Here is a 15,460-nt window from a genome sequence, read left to right as displayed (position 1 = left end):
CAACATTCAGAAAACTTAGATCATGGCACCTGGTCCCCTCACTTCATGGCAAATAGATGGGGAAACATTGGAAACAGTGACAGACTTTATGTTTTGGGGCTCCAAAATCATGGCAGATGGTGACTGCAGACATAAAATTAAAAGATCCTTGGTCCTTGGAAGAACAGTTTTGACGAACCTAGACAGCATATTAAAATGCAGAGACATTACTTTGCCAACAAAGGTCTGTCTAGGCAAAGCCATGGTTTTTCCAGTAGTCATGCATGGATGTGAGAGTTGGAGTATAAAAAAAGCTGAGCACCGAAGTATGATGCTTTTGAACTGTGGTGTTGGAGAAGACTCCTCAGAGTCCCTTGGACAGCAAGGAGAACGAAGCCATCCATCCTAAAGGAAATCAGTCCTGAATGTTCATTGGAAGGACTGACGCTGAAGCTGCAATGTCAATATTTTGGCCACATGATGCAAAGAACTGACTCGTGTGAAAAGACCCTGACCCTGGCAAAGACTGAAGGTGTGATGAGAAGGTGACGACAGAGGATGAGATGGTTGGATGGCATCACCGACTCAATGAACATAGTTTTGAGTAAAGTCTGGGCATTGTTCATGGACAGGGAGGCCTGGCATGCCTCCATGGTGTTGCAAAAAGTCGGACATGACTGAGCGACTGAACTGAACAATGTTGTTTAGTTTATATTGCTATTTTTGTCTTCTGCAAAAGTTTATTTTCTTTAATACTTAATTTTATATTGCAGTATAATTGGTTAGCAATATTGCATTACCTTCCAGAGTACAGCAAAGTGATTCAATTAGACATGTATCTATTCTTTTTCAAATTATTTTCCCATTTGGGTTCTTACCGTGTGTTCTGCAGAGTTCCCTGTGCTATAGAGTAGGTCCTTGTTATCCAGTTTAAATAGAGTAGTGTGTACATGTCAATCCCAAACATATTTAACTGATATATGTCTTTTATCATAAGTCACTTTAAATCAGCATGGAGAGTAATCAGAATGTACATTTTAACTAATGATAACATTAATTAGTAAAATACTCCTTAGGCACAATACCAGACATTCAAACACAAGTGTCTTAAGATTTCTCTTCTCTTGAAAATCAAAAGCATAGGAAAATACTGAGTAAAATGGTCTTCCCCAAAGAGAACTAGCACATTCTCTTTACTGACAGGAAAAATAAGAATGTTGATAACTGAACTATATTGCAAGACACTAAGTTAAACTAGTTAAAACCGAACATTAGGCTTTCTATAAATTGTTGTTTGACTGAGGTGCTTGCTAATTTATCTTCTCTGCTTATGACTATATGCAAGAGCATTTGGACTTGCATAATTACAAAATACACTGAGAGAAAATTAATGTTGCTAGCAAATATCAAATGGTTTAGTTACTGTTCTTTTTTGAAATATATTTTCTTCAATAACTATACCAACATATTTTATGATTGTTCTCTCTTTCTAGCATTATATAAATGGATTCATTGGAATCTCAATGGAGAAGAGGCACAGACTATTCAAAACTTGAATAATGAGCATGCAGTTTTTCAAAACAATATGAAGAAGAAAGATAATAAAGTCAAGATTCTGATAAAATATATAAATGCTTGTAATAAAACTTCATGATATATGTGTCACTACATCTGCAACTGGTATTAATATCTATTTGGTTAACATCTAGTAAGTATATAAGATAATCAAAACTAACCAAAAATAAGGGGGAGAAGTTCATGCTGGACTTAAACTTTTGTGTTGAGACACTAAACAATAGTGGACAAAGCAATACTCAGGAAAAGAAAGTTTCTGTGTTGCTCAGTTAAAAATAAATTTTTTCCAATATACATGATTTCAAGTTATGAGTCCTTCATGAAAATATTATTAGAGGACTAATTAAGCAAAGTTAGGACTGATGGCAGAAACAGCAGCAGAAGTTTTGCTGAGCAGAAGATCCATTTAAACCTCAGATTGAAGATGAAACACCTGAAGAATTGATAGTAATAAAACACAGTGGAAATGCTCCAATGGAAATATGGAAATAAGATAACATTTTAGAGTAGACTGATGAAATTAGAGAAAAGAGATGCCACTACACACTTATCAGAAAGGTTAAATACAAAAATCTGACAAACCATTTCCTGGCAAAGATAAGGGACAATAGGAACTCTCATTTGTTGTTAGTGGGATTGCAAAATGGTAGAGTCACTTTGGAAGCAATCTCTTACAGAGCTAAATATTGTCATACCACATGATCTAATGATTACACCCCTAGGTAGTTCACCAAATGATTTGATAGCTAATGTCCACACACAAACATGCACATGAATTTTATAACAGCTTAATTTCTACTCTCTCTCTCTCTCACACACACACAAATTGGAAGCAACCAAAATGTCCTTTAATAGACATATGGATTATCAAACTATGGTACATCAACATAGCCGAATATTATTCAAGAATAAAAAGAAATGAGCTATCAAATCACACAAAGAAATGGATGCAACCTGAATGAATGTTATTAAGTAAAGTAAGCTAGTCTGGAATAGGTTATTCACTGCATAGAGCCAATTGTACAACATTCTGGGAAAGGTAAAACTGCAGAGCAAATAAAAAATATCAGAGGCTTGGCTTTTTTCTTTTGCATCACAATAGTTTTATTAGTCTGGATACAGTATATCAACCTTCAACAATTCCTCTCCTACATTGACACACAAATCCAGTCAATTGGAGTCTTCATTGCCCCAGAGCTCATATACTGTAATGTTATTCTGTGCATCTGCAGGAACCTTGACATTGAGAGGGTTGAGGTTACCACAGATTGGTAGTTTCAGATTCTGCACCCTGGACATAAATTTCACAAGGTCCATCTCAAGCAGGATTAAGGTATCAAAGCATAGTCTTTTTCTGGGGAAGTCTTTTGTCTTTTTCTTTCCCGGAGAGCCAAATGAACCACCTTAATGGGTAGGAGAAGTATGAACATTATTCTCGCCACTCTCTCCTGCCAACTTCACTGTCACATACATCTGCGAAGAAAAGCCAGAGCACCGTGACCTCAAACCAGTCTTGGGCATGCTCTGGTAGATTCTGACATATTAGAAAGTGTCCTCCACAGAGGACCTTACCCTGGAGCTCCCCTGAGCCAAGAGGAAATGGCTCCTGGTGTGCTGGTCTGCCCTGGCACCTGGAGACTTAGGACCAGGCAGGGCTAGGCCCTTGGTGATGTCATAAAGAGCCCTGCCCCAGCCAGACTCCATGTGGCCACTGTGATGACTTATGGGCAGAGGATAAGGAGGTTTGCAGGGCCAACTGGAAGTAGGACTTAAAGAGAAATGGGGACATTTTCCAAGGGCAATAGAAAAAGAGGTGGGGAGTGACAAAATGCCATCTCTTTGTCAGTGTATTCTTTCTGAACCTGATGTAATACTGGAAGGGAGGATCCATCTTCTATTCTCATTATTCCATTTGTTGAATCCAGACTCTGGGCTGAGCAGAGCAGAGCCCTGGGCATGTGTGCCTGTGGAGCAGGGAGTCAAGCAGGAAAGAAAGATACTAAAGCAGAGGCCAGAAACTAGGAGCCATTGATGTGTTTTGTGTGGACTAAACTGTTTCTAAAAATGACTGTGGTCAGTTGTTAAGTCATGTCTGAGTCCTTGATACCCCATGGGCTGTAGCCCAACAGGCTCCTCTGTCCCCGGGATTTCCTAGGCAAGAATACTGGAGTGTGCTGCCATTTCCTTCTGCAGGCATAGGGGATGTTTTAGGACAGTGAAACTATTCTGCATGATGTTATGGTAAATACATGGTACTATATATTTGTCAAAACCCATAGAATCTTACAGCACAAACAGTGAATCAATGTATGTATATTTTCAAAACAATTTGACATCAAGAATGGAATGCAGAATTTGACCAAACAATCTAATTTATATTACAAATGTATGAAACCACCTCACTAAGATCCACTGAATTAAGTAACTTTGGAAATGAATAGATTTTGCAAGACTGAAAGCAAAAGATAAAACCAATGAAATCTAGTTGGTAGTGTTTTTTCTCATAGGAGTATAGGTTATCAATCCTGATACTGTTGCACATGCATACTTGAACAGTTTCACAGATGGCACATGAATATTCATACATACATATATTTCTTTGTCTGGTTAGCTGAAAGGATCTAAGAAAAATGACACTCATAATTAATGAAAGAAATAAGCACAGATCTTGGTTCCCAATACTAATTTCCAATAAAAGGAACCAGGCTTCTTGGAGAAACCACTGATTGCAGGGCTCAGGGAGGAAATATAGAACAGGAATCTGGGGGAACTTATTGTATCAAAAAGGAAATGCTAAAAATAAAATTTTTTTAAAAAGCCCCAGAATAATGAGGTTATGTCAAAGAAGACAGGAATGAGCTTCCAATGGCCATAACTATAACAAGATAAGCAATATAATAAAGTAAATAAGTCATCCCTTGGGATTATACCCCAAAGTATAAAAGGAATATCTATGCGTCCATACTGATATAAATAAAACATTGAATACATGTGAGAGAATAGACCAATTCCCATGCAGAAGAATTTCAGATAATTGACAAAGGTAATTGTGCTCTCAGGAAAGTGAAGTGTAACTCCCTATTCCTGAAGAGTGAGCTACACATAGTGAGTTCCTTCCAAAAAATACAACGTTATGTAGAGGGAGAAAAAGAGTAACTTGAGAGTGGAATAACCTGACAAACACTACTTCAGCCAGGTGGTAAAGATCAGCATTACCAGGGATAAGGCTTGTTGATTGTATCACATGATTAAAAGGGCATTCCACCTCTGCAGTCTTCTTCCCCCAAAACTCATGATGTGACAAAGTGAAAGTTGCTCAGTCGTGTCTGACTCTTCGCAACCCCATGGACTATACTGTCCATGGAATTTTCTAGGCCAGAATACTGGAGTTGGTAGCCTTTTCCTTCTCTAGGGGATCTTCCAACCCAGGGATTGAATGCAGGTCTCCTGCATTGCAGGCAGATTCTTTACCAGCTGAGCCACAAGGGAACCCCTCCCCCTCTCAAAATCCATAGTCCCAGGCTAATAGGAAAATCATCAGACAAATCCAAATTGAGAAATATTTTATAAAATACCTGATAATATTCCTCAAGATTATCAAGGTTATATAAAATAAGGGAAGTCTGAGAAATTGTCACATCCAAGAAGAACCTGAAAGGCATGACTACTACATGCAATGTGGGATTTGGGATGGGTTCCTGGAACAGAAAAAGGATATTAGGTAAAAACTAAGAAAATCTTCTTAGGAAAAATCTTAGAAATAATGTAGGCACTCTAGTTTATAACAATATGGGCGATATTTGGGAACTTTCTGATATAAGGAAAATATCTTTGCTTTCTTGTAAATCTAAAATCGTTCCAAGGTTTTTTAAAGTTTATTTTCAAATCATAGAGCAATAAAGGCAACATCAACATTATTTGCTAATGACATAATTGTGTATCTGGAGACTCCAAGAGAAAAGTATTCTATACAGTTAGCCTTTCCTATCCATGTGTTTCACATCCAAGGATTCATCCAACTGTGGATTAAAATATATATATTAAAAAAAACTCCATAAAATTCAAAAAATCAAACTTCAAATTTACCATGTGCTGGGAATATTTACATATCTTTTACATTGTATTAGGTTCATAAGTAATTTAGAGATGATTTAAAGTATATGGGAGGATGTGTGTAGTTTATATGCAAATACTAAAATGCTATGCTACTTATTTAAGAGACTTGAACATTTGTGGATTTGGGTATCTGATGGTTGGCAGGGATGTCCTAGAACCAATCTCCCACAGAAATCGAGGGACAGCTGTATTTTAAAGGAATTGAGCTAGATGACTGGATAAAAATAATAATATATAAAACACTGTTCCTATACACTAACAAGTAATTACATTTATAAAAAAAGACACCATTTATAATAGCTACAAACAGGTAAATATTAAGAATATATTTAAGAACAAATATGCAATAGCTATTTGAAGAAAATTCTTAAATCCTACTGAAAAATGCAATGAAATACCTGATGAAATGGAAAGATATCTCTTTGGGAAATATGAAAATACTTTATACAGATATCAATTGTCCCCAAATTATTCTATAATTATGATAAGATTTCAGCAAGAATACTAATATGTTTGGTGTGGGAAATAAGCTAATTATAAAACATGTGTGGAAAAATAAACACGTAATAAGAGGCAGGACATTTCTGAAAAAAAAGACTAATGAGCGTGAAGGCTGTCCTTACCAGATTTTAAAGCACGTAGATAGCCTACATACTTACATAGAGAAGTACTGTTATACGACTAGTACTGGTACATGGCTCGCCTTACAGTTCATGAGGTAAGAAGTGAGAGCAGAAATCAACTCAACTACACGCACACATACACACACATACAGCTTTTGTCTGAATGTGGCACCCCCAAAATTCATGTTGTAAATCTAATGTCCAGTGTGATAATATTAGAAGGTGGGGCCTTAGGGAGATATTTAGGTCATGAGGGTGTAGCCCTCAAGAATGGAGATTAATGCTCTTACAAAGAGAACTCACAGAGCTCCCTAGCTCCTTTTTCCATGTGAGAATACAGTAAGTCCCTTACATAGAAATTTTCAAATTGCCCACTTTCAAAGATTCGAACTTGCATTCCCTTGTCCAATCTCGTAAGTTAGTTCATGTGTCTGGTGGACATTGTCACATGTGTGCATCCTCTACAATTGGTTGTGTTTTTTGTATTTTTGTATTTTACAGCACAGTACTGTATAGAGTACATTAGTGCACTACTTTTTTTTTCATTTATTTTTATTAGTTGGAGGCTAATTACTTTACAATATTGTAGTGGTTTTTGTCATACATTGACATGAATCAGCCATGGATTTACATGTATTCTCCATCCCGATCTCCCCTCCCACCTCCCTCTCTACCCGCTCCCTCTGGGTCTTCCCAGTGCATCAGGCCCGAGCACTTGTCTCATGCATCCAACCTGGGCTGGTGATCTGTTTCACCCTAGATAATATACATGTTTTGATGCTGTTGTCTTGAAACATCCCACCCTCGCCTTCTCCCACAGAGTCCAAAAGTCTGTTCTGTACATCTGTGTCTCTTTTTCTGTTTTGCATATAGGGTTATCATTACCATCTTTCTAAATTCCATATATATGTGTTAGTATACTCTAATGGCCTTTATCTTTCTGGCTTACTTCACTTTGTGCTACTTTTATTTCTAGCCCAGGATGTCGGGAAGCATGTGTAAAAACAACAGTACATAAGTCATTCTGTTAGTTGGGTACTAAGGCTAACTTTGTTGGACTTCTGAATAAATTGGGCTTACATGTGCACTCTCAGAATGGAACTCGTTCAAATGCAGGAGACTACCTATAGGTGAGAAGTCTGCAATCCAGAAAAGGGCTCTCATCTGACCCTACTGCTACCCGTATCTTGTACCTCTAGCCTCCAGAATTGTGAGAAATAAATTTCTGATGTTTGCAAGCAACTCTGTGCCTGGTATTTTGTTATAGCAGCCCAAATGGACAGGCAAACAGACATGCAAACAGACACACATGCACATTAAGAATATGATAAAGGTAGTTATTTTACACTGCAAGAAGAGAATTTTTTCAACAAATTTTGATGCATTATTTAATAAACTTCTGAAAAACATATAAACTTTAAGAATACTTTTACTACATGCCATAATAAGTTCCCTAACTGAAATGTGGTTTATCGATCTTTGATTGGCAATGCTCACTTATGCTTCAAAATTCAATTCAAGAACTGCCCTCTCCCTTCCCCTTCTCTCTTTGCTGAGTAACTCATCATAAAGCAATTAGGTGAGATCAGTCCAGACAGGCATCCATGACAGTAGGGCATGGAGCCATCGTGGGCCAGAGTGAGATGTTAAAGGTGAATGAGTGGTGAAGAGGATATCCATACAGTCAGAGTAGCCTAGTATGGGGAGTCAGAACTCAAATAGAATGAAGTAAGGAGATCCACAAGAGCAGGGAAGGGAGGTGTGTAGTATGTGATGTCAGTACTTGATCAGGGAAAACAGAATGTCCATGCTAGGCTGTGCCATGGGCAGTCCGTGCCAAAGTGGAATTAAGACGCCTTCACAGAGCAGAGCAGAGCAATCTGCCATAAAATTCAGTTAATCCAGAGAATATTAAACAGGAGTCTAGCCAGGCATGAAGAGTAGAAGCATAAGTTCAGAGAAGAAGAAATCCACAAGGATGAGGCAGATTTGTGTAGAAAGTCAGAGGCCAAGCAAGGTGAGGAGGGCATCCATGGATGGAGGTGGGGCAGGTCTGTGTGGGCAGTTAGAGGCTGAGAACAAGGAGAGTATCTGAACATGGGGGTGTGCCAGTGCAAAGTATCAAAGCCCAAGCATGATAAGGGGAGTATGCTTATGAAAGGACTGCCTGGTGTGGGTGTCAGGGCCTGAATATGTTGAGAAAGACATTCAAATGGGTTGGGGACAATCCAACATTTTGTGATATCAGAGACTGAGCTATCTACGGAGGATACACACAGAGAGGAATGCACATGCACATGTACACTTCCCAGACTGTGTCCAATGATTGATGAACTGGGAAATAGTGAATACATACGGATCTCCTATATTGGATTCTAAATTTCATTTTCTGCTAAAAATAATCGGGACTTCCTGGAAAAATTGTAAATTCCATGGATAGGGCAGGGAAAATACAAGATGAGCCTGGAATATCTTTTACCAAAAGCATCAAATTGTTCAAAGAATGATGGGGAGATGTCAAAAGGACAAAGAGGCCAGCTTGAGGATGTTCCAACTGTCCAAGGCTGGAAAAATGTGAACATCAAAATAAATAATAATAGTGACAGATCATGATTCCTTTAGTAAATAGAGACTATTAATCAAATTTATATAAATAAATTAATAAATTTAAAGTTTAGTGAGGAATAAAATATTTATATCCTTTAAAATAGAAAAGAATGTGTTAATTCCAAGATAGGGGAGAGTAACTTGACAGTGGAGAATCTTGACAGCAACCACTTTATTCAAGTGGTCCAAGTGGTCATCATCAATATTGGGACACACTGAAATCATATACCTCCTGATAGAATGAGATGATATGGACAGAGTATCATTTCCGTCATTTTCTTGTCAAAGATGCAAAACATAAAATTCATCATGAGCAAATACTGGATGGAGCAAAATTAGGGAGATTTGTGCAAATTAACTGGCCTTTAGTTTTGGCATGGGAGTAATACTTCCTCATAGAATGAGCTGGGAAATGTTCCTTTCCACTTCTATGAATACATTTCAAATGCATGTATGGAGAATTGGCATGATTTTAATTTGTTTAAATATTTGGTAGAATTCAGCAGCGAGGCTATCTGGGTCTAGGTAGGGTGGGTTGCAGGGGGACTTTTGTGAGGTGGGTTGGGCAAGAAATTTTAAAATTACTAACTTTATCTCTTTGCTTTTCAAATTTCATTTTCTTCTTGAGTTAATATCAGTCATTTGTGTATTTCTGGAAATTTCTCCATTTCATCTAAATTTTCTAATTAGCACCATGGTATTCCTTTATAATGGTATTTATTTCTTTAAAGCTGGTAGTAATTTTTCCTTTTTTATTCCTAGTTTTAGTGATTTGAGTCTTTTTCCTCCCTTGATAAAAATATCGCTAAAGTTGTGTCAATTTACTGACCTTTCAAGTGTCAAAAGTATTTTCTACTTTCTCTTGTGATTCTTTGTTTGACCCTTTGTTTATGTAGGAGTATGTTGCTTAACTTCCACATATTTGTTTCTCAAAATGTATTATTTTCTAATTTCATCACATTCAGAGGACATACTTGATATAATTTGAACCCTTTCATATTTATTTAGGTTTGTCTTATGTCCTAGCATATAGGGTATCCTGGAGAATGTTCCATGGACTCTTAAAAAGAATGAATATTCTGTATTGGACAAATTGCTCTGTAGATGCCTGTTAGGTCCAGCTGGTTTATATTATCTTTCAAGTTCTCTATTTCATAGTTGATCTGCTTAGTCTTTCTATCCCTTATTGAAAGTGGATTAGTAAAGTCTAGCAATTATTGTTGAATTGTCTATTTCTCTCTTCAATTATGTCAGTATTTTTTTTCTCCATGCCCTTTTTGGTTGTCTTCCTAGTTGCATTGGTATGTCTTCCTAATAGAGTCACCTGTTTATTACTATAAAATGTCCTTCTTTATCCCTGGCAACAGTTTTAATAAAAATCATTTCTACTTGACATTAGTACAGCATAGCCAATTCTCTCTTTGGTTGATGTTGGCATGCTATATATTTTTCAGTCATTTCACTTAAAAGCTATATCTTTGACTCTAAATGATGTCTCCCATAGATAGCATAGAGTTGGATCTTTGTTTTTTATTTAGTGTAAAAAATTTGCTTTTTGATTAGATTGTTCAATTCATTCATATTTTATATCATTATTAACATGATCAAATTTATGACTGCTATTTTAGTTTTTGTTTTTTTCTAAAATTCATATTTTGGCCCTTTTTATCTTTATCATCTTGATTAGTAAATGAATGTTTTCAGGGTAGCATTTAGTTTGCATTAATGATATATTTTAAATTTTATTTTTTTAGTGACTACACTAGGACTTGCCATATCCATATTAACTTAGCTCTATTTCATACTTGTACTCACTTAACAACAGTGAGAATAATCATCAACGTCCTGGTTAACAGTGAACTAAACTGGAAAGGAATGGGTGAATTTAGTTCAGATGACCATTATAATGACTACTGTGGGCAAGAATCCCATAGAAGAAATGGAGGAGCACTCCTAATCTACAAAAAAATTCCCGATACACACTACTTGGGTGCAACCTCCAAAATAACAGAATGATATCAGGTTGTTTCCAAGGCAAGCCATTCAACATCACAGTAATTCAAGTCCATTCCACTGCCACAGACGCCGAAGAACCTGAAGCTGATCAGTCCTGTGAAGACCTAGAAAACCTACTAGAACTAACACCAGTAACAGATGTTGTATTCATCAGTGGGGATTGGTATGCCAAAGTATGAAGTCAAGAGATACCTGGAGTAACAGGCAAGATTAGCCTTGGAGAAGAAAAGGAAGCAGGGCAAAGGCTAACTGAATTCTGCCAAGACAGTGCACTCGTCATAGCCAATACCCTTCTCAACAACACACGAGATGAGCTTACACATGGACATCACCAAATGGGCAATACCAAATCAAATTGATTACATTCTTTGTAGCCAAAGATGGTGAAGCTGTATGCTGTCAGAATAAAACAAGACCTGGAGCTGACTGTGGCTCTGCTCATCAGCTTCTGATAGCAAAATTCAGGCTGAAAGTAAAGTCAGTGGGAAATCCAGTGGCATAGTCAGGTACGACTGAAATCCAATCCCCTATAAATATGCAGTGGAGGTAACAGATAGATTCAAGGGATTAGATCTAGTTAACAGCATGCCTGAAGAACTATGAACGGATGTCTGTAATACTGTACAGGAGGCAGTGAGCAAAGCCATCCCAAAGGAAATGAAAAGCAAGAAGGCAAACGGGTTATCTCAGGAGGCTTTCAAATAGTTGAAGAACGAAGAGAAGCAAAAATCAAGAAAGAAAGGGAAAGGTACATTCAATTAAGAGCAGCTTTTCAAAGAAGAGGACCAAGAGACAAGAAGGCCATCATCAATGAACAGTGCATAAAACGAGAAGAAAACAACAGAAGGAGAAAGAATAGAGATCTCTTTGTGAAAATTGGAAATATCAAGGGAGCATTTTGGCCACAGATGAGCACAATAAAGAACAGCAATTGTAGAGACCTAATAGACACTGAGGAGATCAAGAAGTGATGGAAATCATACACAGAAGAACTGTATGAAAAAGATCCTGATGAATTGAATTATTATGATGCTGTAGTCAGTCACCCAGGGCCAGACATTCTGGAGCGGGAAGTCAAGAGGGCCTAAGAAGCACCACAGCTAATAAAAGTAGAGGATGCGATGGAATTCCAGTGGAACTATGCAATTCTCAAAAGGATTATGCCATCATGGTGCTGCATTCAATGTGTCAGCATATCTGGAAGACCCAGCAGGGGCCACAGAACTGCAAAAGGTCAATCCTCATCCCAATTCCCAAGAAGGGTAGTCCTGAAGAATGTGCTAAGCATCTGACAATTTAAAAACTTGAGTAATGAGAACATAGTTTCTGAAAACCATATGAAGAAGACACATAACAAAGTCAAGATTCCACTAAAATACATATATGCTTATAAGTAAAACTTCAGGGTAAGTGTACAACAGCAACAGCAACTGGTACTAGTACAGATTTAGTTCACATCTAGTAAGTATATAAAAAAATCAAAACAAATGATATTAGGCAAGTTGCCTGACCACTCTGTGCTTCCACTTCTGAGCTGTGTAATCTTAGGCAAGCTGTCTAACCCAGCCGTGCTTCCACATGTGATATGTGTGATCTTAGGCAAGTTTACTAACCTCTCTGTGCTTCCACTTCTGTCCTATATGATCTTAGGCAAGTTGCCTGACGTCTCCTTGCTGCCCCTCCTCAGCTCTTAAGCAAGTTATCTCACTGCTCAGTGCTTCTGTATCTGTGCTGTGTTCAGTTCACTTCATCTCTTAGCCCTGTCTGACTCTTTGCAACCCCAGGGACTGCAGGAGGCCAGGCTTCCCTGTTCATCACCAACTCCCACAGCTTGCTCAAACTCCTGTACATCAAGCCAGTGATGTCATTCAACCTACTCATCCTCATTCATTCCCTTGTCCTCCTGCCTTCAACCTCTCCTAGCATCTGGATCTTTTCCAATGAGTCAGTACTTCCCATCAGGTGGCCAAAGTAAGGGAGCTTCAGCTTCAGCATCAGTACTTCCAATGAATATTCAGGATTGATTTCCTTTATGATGGACTGGTTTCATCTCCTTGCAGTCCAAGAGATTCTGAAGAGTCTTCTCCAACACCACAGTTCTAAAGCATCAATTCTTCAGTGCTCAGCTTTCTTTCTATATATGACTACTGGAAAAACCATAGCTTTGATGAGATGGAGCTTTGTCGCCAAAGCAATGTCTCTGCTTTTTCATATGCTGTCCTGGTTTGTCATAGCTTTTCTTCCAAGGAATAAGCCTCCTTTTATTTCCTGGCTGCAGTAATCATCTGCAGTCATTTTGGAGCCTAAGAAAATATAGTTTGTCACTATTTCCACTGTTTCTCCATCTATTTCTTATGAAGTGATGGGACCAGATGCCGTGATCTTTGTTTTTTAAAACTTGAGCCTTACCAGCTTTGTCACTCTCTTCTTTCACTTTCATCAAGAGGATCTTTAGTTCCTCTTCGCTTGCTACCATAAGGGTGGTGCCATGCGCATATTTGAGGTTATTGATATTTCTCCTGGTAATCTTGATTCCACCTTGTGTTTCCTTGATTCAACCTTGTGCTTCATCCAGCCCAGCATTTTGCACTCTCTACTCTGCATATAAGTTAAATGAGCATGGTGATCATACACAGCTTGTCGTATTCCATTCCCAATTTGGAACCAAACTGTTGTTCCATGTCTGGTTCTAGATGTTGCTTCCTGACCCACATATAGATTTCTCAGGAGGCAGGTAAAGTGGTCTGGCACTACCATCTCTTTAAAAATATTCCAGTTTGTTGTGATTCACACAGACAAAGGCTTTGGTGTTGTCAATAAAGCAGAAGTAGATGTTTTTTTCTGAAACTCTCTTGCTTTTTCTATGATCCAATGGATGTTGGCAATTTGGTCTCTGGTTCCACTGCCTTTGCTAAATCCAGCTTGGATATCTGGAAGTTCTCCATTCACAAACTGATGAAGCCTAACTTGGAGAATTTCGAGCATTCCTTTGCCAGCGTGTGAGATGAGTGTCGTTGTGCTATAGTCTGAACATTCTTTGGCATTGCCTTTCTTTTGGATTGCAAAGAAAACTGACCTTTTCCAGTCCTGTGGCCACTGCTGAGTTTTCCAAATTTGCTGACATATTGAGTGCAGCACTTTAACAACAGCATCTTTCAGAATTTCAAACAGCTCAACTGGAATCCCATCACCTCCACTAGCTTTGTTCATAGTGATGCTTCCTAAGGCCGATGTGATTTTGTATTCCAGGATGTCTGGCTCTAAGTGAGTGATCACACCATCATAGTTATCTGGGTCATTAAATCTTCTCTGTATAGTTCTTCTGTGTATTCTTGTCCTCTTCTTAATATCTTCTGCTTCTGTTAAGTCCATAAAGTTTCTGTGTTTTATTGTGTCTATATTTGCATGAAATATTCCCTGTGATACTTGTAATTTTCTTGAGGAAGTTGCTATTCTTTCCCATTCAGTTGTTTTCCTCTATTTCTTTGCACTGATCACTGAGGACACTTTCTTATCTCTCCTTGCTATTCTTTGGAACTCTGCATTCAGATGGGTATATCTTTCCTTTTCTCCTTTGCCTTTCACTTCTTTTCTTTGCTCACTTATTTGTAAGGCCTCCTCAGACAACCATTTTGCTTTTTTCAGTTTATTTCTCAGGAATGGTCTTGATCACCGCCTCTTGTGCAATATCATGAACCTCTGTCCATAGTTCTTCCTGTACTCTATCAGATGTAATCCCACGAATCTATCTGTCACTTCCACTGTAAAACCGTAAGGGATTTGATGTAGGTCATATCTGAATTGTCTCATGGTTTTCCCTATTTCTTCAGTTTAAGTCTGAATTTGGCAATCAGTAGTTCATGCTTTGAGTCAGAGTCAGCTCCCAGTCTTCCTTTTGCTGACTATATAGCACTTCTCCATCTTTGGTTGCAAGAAACACAATCATTCTGATTTTGGTATTGACCACCTGGTGAGGTCCATGTTTTCTGTCGTCTCTGGTGTTGTTGGAAGAGGTTGTTTGCTATGACCACTGCATTCTCTTGGCAAAACTCTGTTAGTCTTTGCCCTGCTTTTCATTTTTTACTGCAAGGTCAAACTTGCTTGTAATGGGAGGTATCTCTTGATATCCTGCTTTTGCATTCCAGTCCCCTGTGAAGAAAAGGGCATCTTTTTTGGTGTTAGTTCTAGGTCTTGTAAGTATTCATAGAACCATTCAACTTCAGCTTCTTTGGCATTAGTGGTTGGGGCATATACTTGGATTACTGTGATATTGAATGGTTTCCCTTGGAAATGAAGACAGATTTTTTGTCCTTTTTGAGATTGCACCCATCCCATAGGAGGCAAGTAGCCTACCCTGTCTGTGCTTCCATAGCTCAGCTGTGTGATCTTAGGCCTGTTGCCTGGCCTCTCTGTTCTTTCACTTCTGAGCTCTGTGATCTTAGCCAAGTTGCCTGTATGCACTATTCTTACATATCTGAGCTGTGTGGTCTTAGGAAAGTTGCCTAAACTCTCTGTGCTTCCACATCTGAGCTGTGTCATCTTAG

Source organism: Cervus elaphus, chromosome X, assembly GCF_910594005.1.
Source record: "Cervus elaphus chromosome X, mCerEla1.1, whole genome shotgun sequence".
NCBI lineage: Eukaryota > Metazoa > Chordata > Mammalia > Artiodactyla > Cervidae > Cervus > Cervus elaphus.
The sequence above is the reverse complement of the archived record's forward strand: the minus strand, read 5'-3'. Positions refer to the sequence as shown.